Source organism: Balaenoptera acutorostrata, chromosome 6 (genome assembly GCF_949987535.1).
Source record: "Balaenoptera acutorostrata chromosome 6, mBalAcu1.1, whole genome shotgun sequence".
Classification (NCBI taxonomy): domain Eukaryota; kingdom Metazoa; phylum Chordata; class Mammalia; order Artiodactyla; family Balaenopteridae; genus Balaenoptera; species Balaenoptera acutorostrata.
Window position 1 is genome coordinate 79,109,890 of NC_080069.1, and position 13,091 is coordinate 79,122,980.

The 13,091-nt window shown below is 34.0% G+C and overlaps 1 long non-coding RNA gene across 1 annotated transcript in view; it reads left to right on the forward strand.

The window, feature by feature from the left end:
• Positions 1-570: 570 nt before the first annotated feature.
• LOC103011252 (uncharacterized) overlaps positions 571-13,091 on the forward strand; it is a 37,479-nt gene continuing 24,958 nt past the window's right edge. Inside the window, exon 1 of the long non-coding RNA XR_450992.2 lies at positions 571-714. This is a non-coding gene — a long non-coding RNA (uncharacterized LOC103011252). The remainder of the gene's footprint in view (positions 715-13,091) is intronic.

The window sequence follows — 13,091 nt, forward strand, 5'->3', positions numbered from 1 at the left end:
AAGCTACATATAGTCAAAAAAAATCATTTTAAAATGTATTCATTCAATTAAAACACAGTCATTGAATTTGTATTTTGTATCAGGTACTGTGTGGAACAATGGGAAAAGAGGTGAACAAAAAGCATAAATAATACCTTAGTTCTTGCCTTCAAAGAACCAGCAGTCTAGTGGAAGATGATATTATTGAAAATAGTCACTTAATTCAGTGAATAAGTGTAACTACTGAACATGTTAAACACTCTAATGTAGAAACTCATGACGCTGTAAGAACATTTAACAATGGGATTGATTTCATCAAAATTGGCCAGGGAGGGTATCCTTGAGGAAGTGATGATGGAGCTTAGGTCTAATGAGTGGTTAGGAGTTTACTAGGCAGGGAGGAGGCAGAGTGTGCTCCTGGCAAAGAAACCAGCTTGCACTAGGACCCTGTGAAAGGAAGCAACATAAAAACTCTAAAGTCCTGACAGGGCAATCTAATCAGAGTAGAGACGCCAAGGAAAATGTGGGTATGCAGCAGGTTTTAAGGCACTGCTAAAGGGTTTAATGCAGGGATAGGAGCAGTATGGGAGGTGGGTCTGAAGAGAACTGAATGGAGGTGAGAGTGTTATAAACAAATGTGTTCTGTAAAGATAACTGGCTACCCTGGAGATAACTGATTATGAGGGAGAACAGCGACTGTGGGGAGACCTTCAGGAGGCTTTCACAAGGGTCCAGGTATGAGGTGATGATGCTGTGAAACAAGATGGTACTAGTGCCGATGACGAGGAGGTGAAATTATGAAGATAATTAGGATGTCAAATTGTTAGAACTTGTTGGTGGATTAGTGAGGAAAAAGTATTAGATGCCTTGTGTTCTGACTTGGTAACATGAATGAATGGTGTTACCATTCTCTGAGAGAGGGAATAGTATATGTAAAAAATCTACTTAATTATCTATCCACCAGATTCCTTTTCTCTTGCTGTTTTTTATATGTCAAATGCCAAATAGGGTCAAATCTGGATTTGCAAATATTAAACTCACCACTAATCTAATTTTATTTCTCTAATTTTTCTTGTAAGAAATGAAACTGATCAACTTTAAAACATCAGAAAGCACTTAACACATCACATTTGCATGATAGGGTAACAGGCAAATAGCTTATCATGGGCTGGCATCTGAGCAAGCCCACAATCCTATCAGCAGTTCACTAGTTTGATATGATCCAAACATAAATACCCAGAAGTTGATGCCAGAGCTTTGACTGTTAAACAAAGGATTCTTAAACTGGATTGACAACTTAGAAACCAACTTATGTCTTAAGCTTTGTATGCCAGGAGTTAAAAGAAAGAGCTGAGGGTTGAATTAATTAATATGTCGGCTCTTATTAATGCAGTTCAAACCTCTCAAATGATGGAGGTTCTAAGAGATATGTTTTCTTCTAAGGAACCCATATTTGTGTTAAACACAAAATGAGTTACAATGAATGGATCCCCACTCTGCCATTTTAAAAACTCTATAATCAGTTTGGAGGACAGATTTAATTCCTAAATTCAAAGGCAAGGGCATCCTATAAATTGACTATCAGTGTTAAAGATCTTGTAAATGATTATTATATTTTTTGAAAAAAATAAAAAAAATAATAGAAATTTTGATATCAAACTATTCTTTTATATTAAATAGGTTGAATACAATAATTTTTGAGGCTACTTTCTGACTTTGGAAGAAGAATGGATAATACGAGTGTAAAGGGAGGGAAAAGAACTGGATGATGATGGTGTTGATAATAACAATGAACAATAATAGAGAGCTTATTACTAAGTACTGGAATACTGTACGTGGATTAGCTCCTAAGAACTTTTAGGGGCAAAAACTAGTGCTACTATTTTACAGATGAGGAAACAGGCACAGAGACATTATACAGTTTGCTGTAGGTGAGGCACCTTGTGGAGTTAAGCAAAGTCCCAACCTAAGTAGTCTAACTTTAGAAGCTGTGATTTGACCCACTATAATCCCTCTTAGTGGTAACTTTATTTCAGAATCATTAAACTTTGGTGTTATTATGTGTTAGAAGTTTTGAATGGAAATGAGGATTGGGACAAAATATTCCTTTCCCTGATGTATTCTACTGTGAAAACCCTGAAAAAAAGTGAACAGGAAACACTATACTAATCAAGCTTGAGGTGGATTTTTTCCCCTCTAGGAAAAAGCTCCCCTATAATTCACTACTACGCAGGGATTCCAGTGGAATTCAGAATGGATATATTTAAATGTAACAATTGAAAATTTAGAGTTGACTTTTTATCTCTGTGGTACACTGCACACTGTGACCTGAAAGACAAAAGCATGCTGACAGGAAGAATTTACAAATGACTTTTCCTCTGGAAAAAAGAAAAGAAAACAATGCAAATTGTTGTGGGATCCTAAATGTAACACATATTCCCAAAGGTGGCTTTGGGCTGTTCTTTACACTGCTCACCTGAGCTCATTAATTAGTGTTTCAGTATTTTTTTGTTCTTGGGGAAATGAAGAGGCAACATGGTGTAGTGGAGAAGGTTTGCTTCTAGCCTAACACATGCTCGGCAGCTTAATTCCACCATTAGCAGCTCTAGGACTTGAGCAAGTTATGGAAACTTCTCTATTATATGCTACTCTGATGTGCAAAATGGATATTTTAATTGTGACTACATCTAAGCATTGTTTTAAAGATTAAATTATATATACATATATATATAAGCTTATATTTAAATAAACATTTTGCATATGTATCTTAAGTCCTTAAAATAGAGCCTGACACACAACAAATGTTCAAGAGATGTTCACAATTACTATTATTATCTGACCTTAAAGTACAGATTGTTAGTGTCTACAAATAAATAGCCAGGACATTATTTATTTATTAATAAATCCTAACTTTTGGAGAGAATAAAAATGTGCCTTTTTTATTTCCAGACTTTAAAAGAAATCATTTTTGGCATATAAAAAGAGTTGAGAGTGATTTAGATTTAACTATTTCATTTTTTAATTAAAAATTGCTCACGTGTTATATTGACTGCAAACAGGGTAAAGAGAGATTGCTTTCTAGACAGCAGCCTGGAGGTTATTGTTGAGTGGGTGCCCGTGATCCCAGGCTGTGCACTAAAGCTCTGACTGCTTTGTGTCAAAGCAGAAGAGTAACTGACATTCTAGTAAACACAGGTTGAAAAACGACCTTGATTTTCACTTTGTCCCTGACTCAGCAGGATAGTTGATTCTGATATCCTTTACCTGGTTGAATGAAGACCATAAAACATGATTTTAAAACAAAACCAACAATATCCTCAAGGGTATATGCTGAGCAAAAACCTCATGTGTGTTTTATTACCCTTTTTTAGTGTTCTAATTTCATTTGTTGATATGAACAAATACGAATGTAATTCCTTAGAGGTTGTTTGCCTCCATGCTAAATAAAATGTTTCAGATAGATAGATAGATAGGTAGAACAGAAACTGAAAAGTCATTATTGTAATGTACACTATTCCATCCAAACCAAGATACCAAAATTCTGTGACCTTATATTTTAGTGCTAAAATAGATGTTATTTGTTTGTGCACTAAATTTAATGATTTAATCATCTGTCTCTTGCCTTCTATCACCAAAATCTAGTACTTCATGACATTTTTCTCATTTGGTTATATGCCATACAACAGAATTCTTAAGAGGTAACATCACAATGGGATTTTCTAGACTGAGATTTACAAGGCTGAAAACCTTAATACTTTTCCTTGCAAACAGCACATTAGCTAACCAAATTTGGCATATATTCTTATATTCTCTGGTCTCTTTGGCATCGTCTTATGTCTTTGTGGCAACTGGGTGCTGCTGATAAGGTCTAAATTTATGGATTTCTTGCTTGGGCAGGCCCTTTGTTGGCACATAAGATCCAGGTAGAAAGTCCATTTTACCAATAATGGATACTTTGTCAGGTGGTATTAAACAATACTGTCACCATTGCATATGATGCAAACTGCAAAATAACCTGAAAATCATCATGCTTTTAATATACTTGTAAACTTGAGATTCAGTATAGCTTAAATTCTTCAGTTAATATTTTGTCATGGTATTACCAACTTTACTCGAGTAATTTATTATTCTTGCCTGAATGGTAAAAATAAAGCATTAAAATAATAAATTTAATATTTTTCATGGACTTTAATAACCAAACATTTAATATAGCCATTTGAGTGGATAGTCATTAGGCAAAGAGTGCTAGCATTCATAGAAACTTCAGACATCATTAAGACCAAAAGAAGCAAATTTAAGAGGTAGAGGGCTCAGATGTAAACAGCAGGTAAATGTGAGACAATAGGCCCTACAAAATGGCAAAGTAGAGAATATGGCAAACAGGAGAGTTCATGCCTGTTTTGAAGGGGCAACCTCTAGTTAATTGTTGCCATACAGAAATGCCAGCTCAGTGTGGCCTGCTCATCCAATTTTTTGATAGAAATTTTGAATCTGTGTGAAATCACTTACATTTTTTAAATTGGCAATTCATTTAAAAATTAAACATTGTGAGTGCTAAACAAAACAAAGCAAAAAATGAAGCTATCTTTAGGTATGATAAAGTTTATAGGTTGCCTGTTATTCAACCTTTTTAGAATAACATGTTAATATTACACTTGAGGTAACTAATACCCTCCCCCTACAAATTCAGTAACTTGACCAAAGTAATGAAATTACATCATGGTAACCCAGGTTATTCCAAACTACCATATTCTGCTCATATGACTTCATTATACTGACCTTATCATTCCATGATATAATTTACAAGATTATAGTTATAGTCAACCTGAATTAAGTAACTGTGTACGTGTCGCACAACTATGTGTCAGTGAGTTATCTTTATATACATTGTGCTGAGTTCCTGCATATTTCCTAATTTAATTCTCCCAATCAGCATCTTTGTACTAGGAAGGAAAACTGGAAGTCAAATTCTTGTATACTGTGAAACAAAAATGAATAAGGAAGACTGTTAAGAACAAAGTACAGAATTTGATAAGTTTAAAGCCTAGGATTGGCTCTAATATGTTGTTTAGGTGAAAGATTGGTATATTTCTTACTTGAAGCAGTATTTGGTAATTATCATAGTATTAACCTACAGAAAGTTACTGCTGTCTATTTTTCAAACTATCTTTATGTCCATTATCTTATTTGTTTTGATGACTAAGGATAACCAAGCTGAGGTAGTTACAGTATTTCTCTGGCTTCTTCTATAAGAACAGGTTACCCTTTGAAACTCCATTCACATATTCTTGTCTTACTGCCCTTCCTACTTAAGTTTCCATCATTTGTGTGCTTCTCTAGTAAATATTTTATGCTTACTTTTTCATCACTTAGACAATCCCCCAAATTTTCACTTAATTTTATATCCTGTACTTTCTCAACTCATAAAAATATTAACTCCATTGTTCTTCTATCAACTTATTTTGAAACTAAGGAAAGAAAAGTAGAAAAATACATGGCATTTAAAATAAAACAACAGTACACAATGGCTGATAGGATGGAGGCATTAGGCAATGTAAAATTACATTGCGTTGTTGTCATAGCTATGGTAATATTGGGATATGTTCTTTCTACTCAGTCCTGGTATATAAATGTGCTTTGTCTCCTACAGTATGAATCAAATGCGCACAGAAATACTAACTTGGCAGTTACAACCTCACAGTATGGAACTATATCTCATAATCTACTTTAAAAATCACAATATTTGCTCTGTGGCATATAACTTACAGATACTGTTGGTAAACACTCATGGAACTGTGACAGAATTGGTCACAATAATGCTTAGGGTCTTCTTGTTATAGAATCACTTGCTATTCATTAAAATATTATGGCTCAAAATGACTACATTTGGTACTCAAAAGTGTCATACGGTCCTCCATAGGTGTTCATGGACGCATGAAATAAATTGTACCTTTTCCTTCTCTGATGATAGTTTAATGCAAGTACATTTGCACTAGCAGAGTAACTACCAATCCACCTGGTATATGGGGGCAAATACCATTCTATAGCATCTGGAGTATTAAGATAAAGAACCATCTTATTTCATGAAATGTAATCTGGTGATCTGGATGAGAGAAAGCCTATGGAAACCTTCATGCCCTTATAATTTGATTCATTTCAATTGATATGATCTACTGTTTAAACAGAAAACTGTTTAAAATTTTCAAACACAAGAACAGAAAAGCACAGAATTGAATTGCTTTATGTTTCCAAAAACAGGCAGCTAGACTAGATGTTAACAAACTATTTAAATCTCCTTTGGATTCCACAGGGGAAACCACTAAAACATATTTAGTTTTCTATCATCATCGTTGTGTCTCATTCCCCCAAATGCCAAACTGAAAATTGGCAGCCTTGAACTAATTTGTGGTTTACCAGGCACTCTGACATTATCCCTATCACACATGATAGGAGACTTGAATACTAGTTTTTGCATCTGTTAGAGATTAAGGACCTCACCTGTAAAATGAGAGTGTGGGATTGATAGTTGCATGGTTCCCACTGCTCTTGCTTGTTCCAGGATAATTTCATCCTCTACCCACAAGAAGTCTTTTTTTTTTTTTTTTTTTTTTTTTTAGGTTATCCTTATTTCTTTCCTGGCTTTAGTTATAAATGTGTCTTTCTTCTCCCTTTGACAATAAGCTTCCTTCAGGTCAATGACCAGGTCCTAGGAATATTTATACTGGCTACTCAGGCCTTGGCATGGTAGTTGAATGCAGTATGTCCTTAGTGGCTTGAAGACCGAATGGGATAAAGACACTCTAAAATATTAAATATTAAAAATAATGAGTAGACTAGGGCTTGGTATAACTTTATTTTAATATTTTAACTAAGATGTAAAGCCTAATTATTTCTAAAATGAATAAAGTTGGAGCTTAATTTTCTTCAATATTCTAGGCTTACAAGCATGTTTAGAAGCATTAATCTGTTCTTATTTTCAATCTCTAGTTTGAAATAGGCTGGAAAGTCTCACATACTTAACCCTGAGACATAGTTATTTGTATTGCTTTCCAAAATCAATGTATAAGGATGCACCATCATTGATAGAAATAAAGTCAAGAAATTATACATGAACTGAACTAGAAAACTTAGTGAAGATTCAAGACGATTCCCATTATTTCTGAAGTACATGCTAGTATCCACAGGAATCTTTGGGTTACATTTTACTAAATTCAGTAAGATAGAAATCTAACTTATACCTATTACAAAGGAGCGTAATTCAAATTTATTTGCAACAAGTTTTTAAGGACAATGAAGTAATTACATAGAGTTCATAGCTCTTTGAATGACCTACCAATTTTATTTCTGGCTTTATATTATTGAGAAATTCTCTCACATGTGAACAAAGAGACCTGTATTATATAAGGATGTAACTCGGAATATAATCTTTGAGAATAAACAAGTTAAATTCTCATCATTAGCTAAATATATAAAATATATATAAATATATAAAATATAGCTAAATTTTATATATAAAATATATAAAATATATTATATAAGGATGTAACTCGGAATATAATCTTTGAGAATAAACAAGTTAAATTCTCATCATTAGCTAAATATATAAAATTGAGTACATGTAAAATGGAATAGTATACAGCAAATGCAAACAATCAATTCAACCCATATAAAAGAAAAATTTCAAGGTGTAATATCGACTTAAAAAATAATACGTGGGATGACAGACGAAGGTTGAAGCTATTTACGTACTATGAACGTGCAAACACAAAAAACAATAAAATTATGAGTACACCCATATAATATACATGTAAAATATGTATGTATATAACACTTATAAATGGATTGGAAGGGTTTAAATTAAACTCACAGTAAGGATTCCTTAGTAAAAGGGAAGGGTATTTGGATTTAGGGTGGCAGTAAAGGGGACTTCAGATATATTTATGTCTATGAATCTATGTATCTATCTATTCAAAAAGACTAGAAACAAGTATACAAATATGATAGTTACTTCTTGGTCATAGGGATATATGTTGGTAATATTTTTCTTTTGTATGTCTGTAGTTCTAAAGAAGTAAAGTTTTCAGAAATTTTAGAGTAATCCTATTACTTCTATGCAAATTTTTTTCTCTGTTAGAATTTTTTTAAAAAAATCACCAACACTGAAAGGAACCAACCACAGGTTAGCCACATCTTGAATCTATGGTCATGAAAACATCTTTGTACTAATCTATGTCCAGATCAGCTTCTCTAATGTGATGTTTTGGCTTAATTTAGGAGAGGTGATAGACTCAGACATGGTAATGCTTTTCCTACAACTCAATAAATCCCTAAAACTTATGAAAGATGAAAGTATGTCAGGTCAATAAATGCTGGAGAGGGTTTGGAGAAAAGGGAACCCTCTTGCACTGTTGGTGGGAATGTAAATGGATACAGCCACTATGGAGAGCAGTATGGAGGTTCCTTAAAAAACTAAAAATAGAATTATCATATGACCCAGCAATCCCACTACTGGGCATATACCCTGAGAAAACCATAATTCAAAAAGAGTCATGTACCAAAATGTTCATTGCAGCTCTATTTACAATAGCCAGGACATGGAAGCCACCTAAGTGTCCATCAACAGATGAATGGATGAAGAAGATGTGGCACATATATACAATGGAATATTACTCAGCCATAAAAAGAAACGAAATTGAGTTATTTGTAGTGAGGTGGATGGACCTAGAGTCTGTCATACAGAGTGAAGTAAGTCAGAAAGAGAAAAACAAATACCGTATGCTAACACATATATATGGAATCTAAGAAAAAAAAAAAAAGGTCATGAAGAACCTACGGGTAAGATGGGAATAAAGATACAGACCTACTAGAGAATGGACTTGAGGATATGGGGAGGGTTAAGGGTAAGCTGTGACAAAGTGAGAGAGTGGCATGGACATACATACACTACCAAACGTAAAATAGATAGCTAGTGGGAAGCAGCCGCATAGCACGGGGAGATCAGCTCGGTGCTTTGTGACCACCTAGAGGGGTGGGATAGGGAGGGTGGGAGGGAGGGAGATGCGGGAGGGAAGAGATATGGGGACATATGTATATGTATAACTGATTCACTTTGTTATAAAGCAGAAACTAACACACCATTGTAAAGCAATTATACTCCAATAAAGGTGTTAAAAAAACAAAAACAAAAAACACTCTTCCTAAATGGCATAACAGACAATAGGCCTGAGCTCTCATTCAAACTATGCTCTTACCCCCTACTCTAGGAAATGGGACTAATCGCCAATGATCTCTAAAGCAGTCCTCCCAACCTGTATGATTCTACTTTCCTGTAAGACTCAGTAGCATCCATGGCAGATCCTATTCCACTCATGTCCAGGTTTAGGGTCTTCCCTATAAAATTCCCTAGAATTTTGTAGGAAGTAGAAGAGATGAGAACTAATATATACTAAGTAACTGTGTTGGACCTAACATTTTATACATGTTGTTTATTCAGTTCTTAAAATATTCCTAAAATGTAGATACTGTTTTCTCCATTAATGAAATAAAGAACTGGGGTTCACGAAGGTCATAGCATGATTAGAAAGAATATAGATCTTATCTAACTCCCAAACCTCTTTGTTACACAGGAAAATGCTTTCAGAGTTCCCATTCAAAAAGCTGGTCACCAGAATTCATAGTGTGTTTTGTGTCATAATAGAGTTGTTATCTTCTTACCCCTTATAATTTAGCTGCCTGAGAACAAGGGTGACATATTTAAATATAAAGCAGGTGTTCACTTAAGAGGGCAGTAGAATTAGTACTTTTTAAAAAACATCTTTAGGTGATTCTGATAGATACACTCCCATCTCTACCCTGTTGAGAATCTGTGATTTAGAGAGAAAGGTTAGAGGCATGGCTCTTTAAACACATTATCATCATATAGTGACTCAAAAATCAGGTAAATGACAAGGTGACTGAGCAAATGCAAGATCTCCCAGTTCACTGAAAGCTTATAGCTCTTTTGCATACTTTTGCTCACCATTTGCCCAAGCCAAGGGAGCAAATGATGTCGTAAATATTGTTTGCTTGAGTACCAAATTACACCCATACCTATTCCTCCTGTTGAGTGTAACTGAACCTCATTTGATGGGCAAAGTGGGGAAACAGTTCAGTAAACATTCTGGGACTCATCTCTACAATTAACTTCAAAGATAACTACATGGAGACAGGTAAAATTATGGCAAGAGATTTGGGTCAGCTCAAGTAGTTGGTTTTTAGAGCAGGTAAAGTATTTAAGGAAGCAAAATAAAATCATAATTTAACCAAATCTTTGAAAGAGACTACTTGGGAAGTTTTGAATTTGACATCTACATAAATTTCTTACATATTATAAAACCTTAGATGTGATCATTTTGACACAGTATAAAGGAGATATGGTTTTCTTTTTATCAATTTACATATTTATCTAAATAAAAAAGATTAGACCTGTATACTAAACTCTGTTCACCTTTGTTAAACCATGTTGTGAGTTTCCCAGTTCTTTATGATTTAGGTTTCTTTCTTCTTTTTTAATTCTCTTTTTTACTTGAAAATGTGGGCTTACTAAAAGCAGCTATTTGCCAGTGACTAAGCCAGCACTCAAGGCATATTTGTCTTGGCCAGTTCCCAGTCCAATTAAATCAGAATCTCTGGGGGTGGAACCCAGGCAACTGGTCTTTACAAATCACACCAGGTGCAGCCAACTCTAATGTGCAGCCAACATTGAGAACCACTCCTATTTATCACTACACTGACCATTTGAAGCATGCCACCTTGCTAGAGTTTACAGGGCTGCTGTTCTCTCCACAAGCATCTCCAACTATTCAGCTCCACAAGCTGAATTTTTTTTATTGCAAATATAAAGGAGAAGATCAACTAAGACCAACTTTCTGAGAGCACTTAATTATACCTTTTGCATTAAAATAAATTTAGGGAGAGGTGGATGAATCTCAAAGAAGAGATCATATTTACTTTTTATCTGTCTTCTAGTAGCCTATTTTACTAGTGAAATCTTTTAATATATTGTTTAATGAACCAACATTTTACAACTGAAGTCAAGAAATATTTTTTACCAAAGAAGACACTGCAACCTACCATTATTTCATATTTGGTTGTTAGTAGATGCATTGTCTTCCAAATGCACTGTTTTAAATGACTTACCAATACTACATGAAATGTACTATCTATTTACCTTTTCAAAAATGAGTCTCACCTCTTTCCATAAGAAATAAAACTACACAGAAAATGTGTTGTCACATGTGCACTGTTCTTAGATTTTCTGTTTATACAGTATTATAACAAACACCTTTGGCAACTTAAATATTATATTAATTTTGCATTATCAATATTACGATTATAATTATAACATTTGTCAATTTTGTAAAAGGTAGATGATTGACACATTAATATTATACACCCAGATGCACATATGTTGTAGGTTCACCCAAAAAAACATAGACCAGTTCACTAGAGTGAAAGCAAAAGAAACAATTTATTAAAGGGTAGATAGAGTCACATTTTTGAGACAGAGAAAGAGGGCTTGGGGAGAACATCATACACATACCAAAACATCAGCAAAGTGGAGAGATTTGAAAAATCATTTTTTGTACACGTATTGCCTCTTTGTGATTTCTATTATTTCTATACTCTTAATTCTTCTATAGTTAAGAATTTTATGTGTCTTAACCATTATCTAGAATTACATTGATGCCCATCTGTGTTGCATTTCTCTTTTTGTTGCCAATGACAAGATTGAAATATTGTTTTCGTTAAGTCAAATTAAATTATAAGTTATTTAAAACAGATGACCAAAACTCAGTGTAATGCTTCCCTATTCTATTCTTCTGAGGTCTGCCTCTGTTTACATGATGCCAAATGTCTAGAGACTCAACAAAATTGTAAAATTTATTGTTATTATTATTATTTGCACACACATCAACATTAGTATGAGAGGAGCTTCAGTGTTTTTGTTCACATGATAAATAATACAATACAGGCTCTAAACATTATTTGTAATTTTCTGAGTTCTTAAAATAAAATAGCTAACTAAATACATGAGTTTCATTTAAAAGCTCTTTTTGCTCAAGTACCTTCAATTATAATTTGGCTTGGCTCAACACTCACTGGCAATACATTCAGGGACTGAGAAAGGAGGTTTGTTAAATTTTGAGCATTCTGCTTTATTTTTGTCACCAAATTTCAGTATAAATTTCTGAACTTACATGTAAGGAATTCCACGAGTGACAAAAGCCATAATTACTTCTAACCTGTCCAAGGGTTTCTACAATTATATGTCACAAGTTTACATTTTTTTTCTAACCCAGGGAAGTTTAAGGTCACTTCCTAAATTCCTATATTTGATTTATTTTTCAGAGTTCCTCACCAGTGTGTTGGAAACGCTTTTTAATCTACGGATGCCTTTTTGATATACCTTCACATTAACTATTTTAATTGCAACTAAGCGAATTCACCTATGAAAATACATTCCTATATAGAGCTCACTTTTCCCCTGAGGCTCTTATACTAAACTGGGGATGGATTATATTAGGGAATCATCCATGGAACATTAATAAATGCAGTACAGTTGTTTGGCATCCAAACACTACAGACCTGACATTTATCCTAAAGTGATCACCAACAGCATTTTCTAAAGACATCTCCTTCACCTGACAATGAGTTTAAAATATAATTTATCAGAAGATGGAGACAATATCATTCAGAATCCAAACTTACTAATAGAGGTAAACTGCTCTCCTGCTTTGAAATGCAAACAAAGTGTATTAAAAGTACAATGGGAGGGCATCTTTGATGGGGACAATCTAAAAGACATATAAACATATCAGATAATCAATTCCATTTTCCCATGGCAATTTTTCTTAGAGTCTTCTTTCTGCTTTAAACTAGATTTTAGCTCTCTAAGCCTGGAAATTTCCTCAGATGCTCTGTTTGCTAGGTTCAATCTCTTCCTCTCAATTGCTTTATTTAATTGTTTAACAACAAAAATTAAAAGATGGTTACACATGGACCAACAATGAAAATGTGGCATAAACCAACATTAATGATTAGTCCATCTATTCACCTGAGGTGCAACTGCA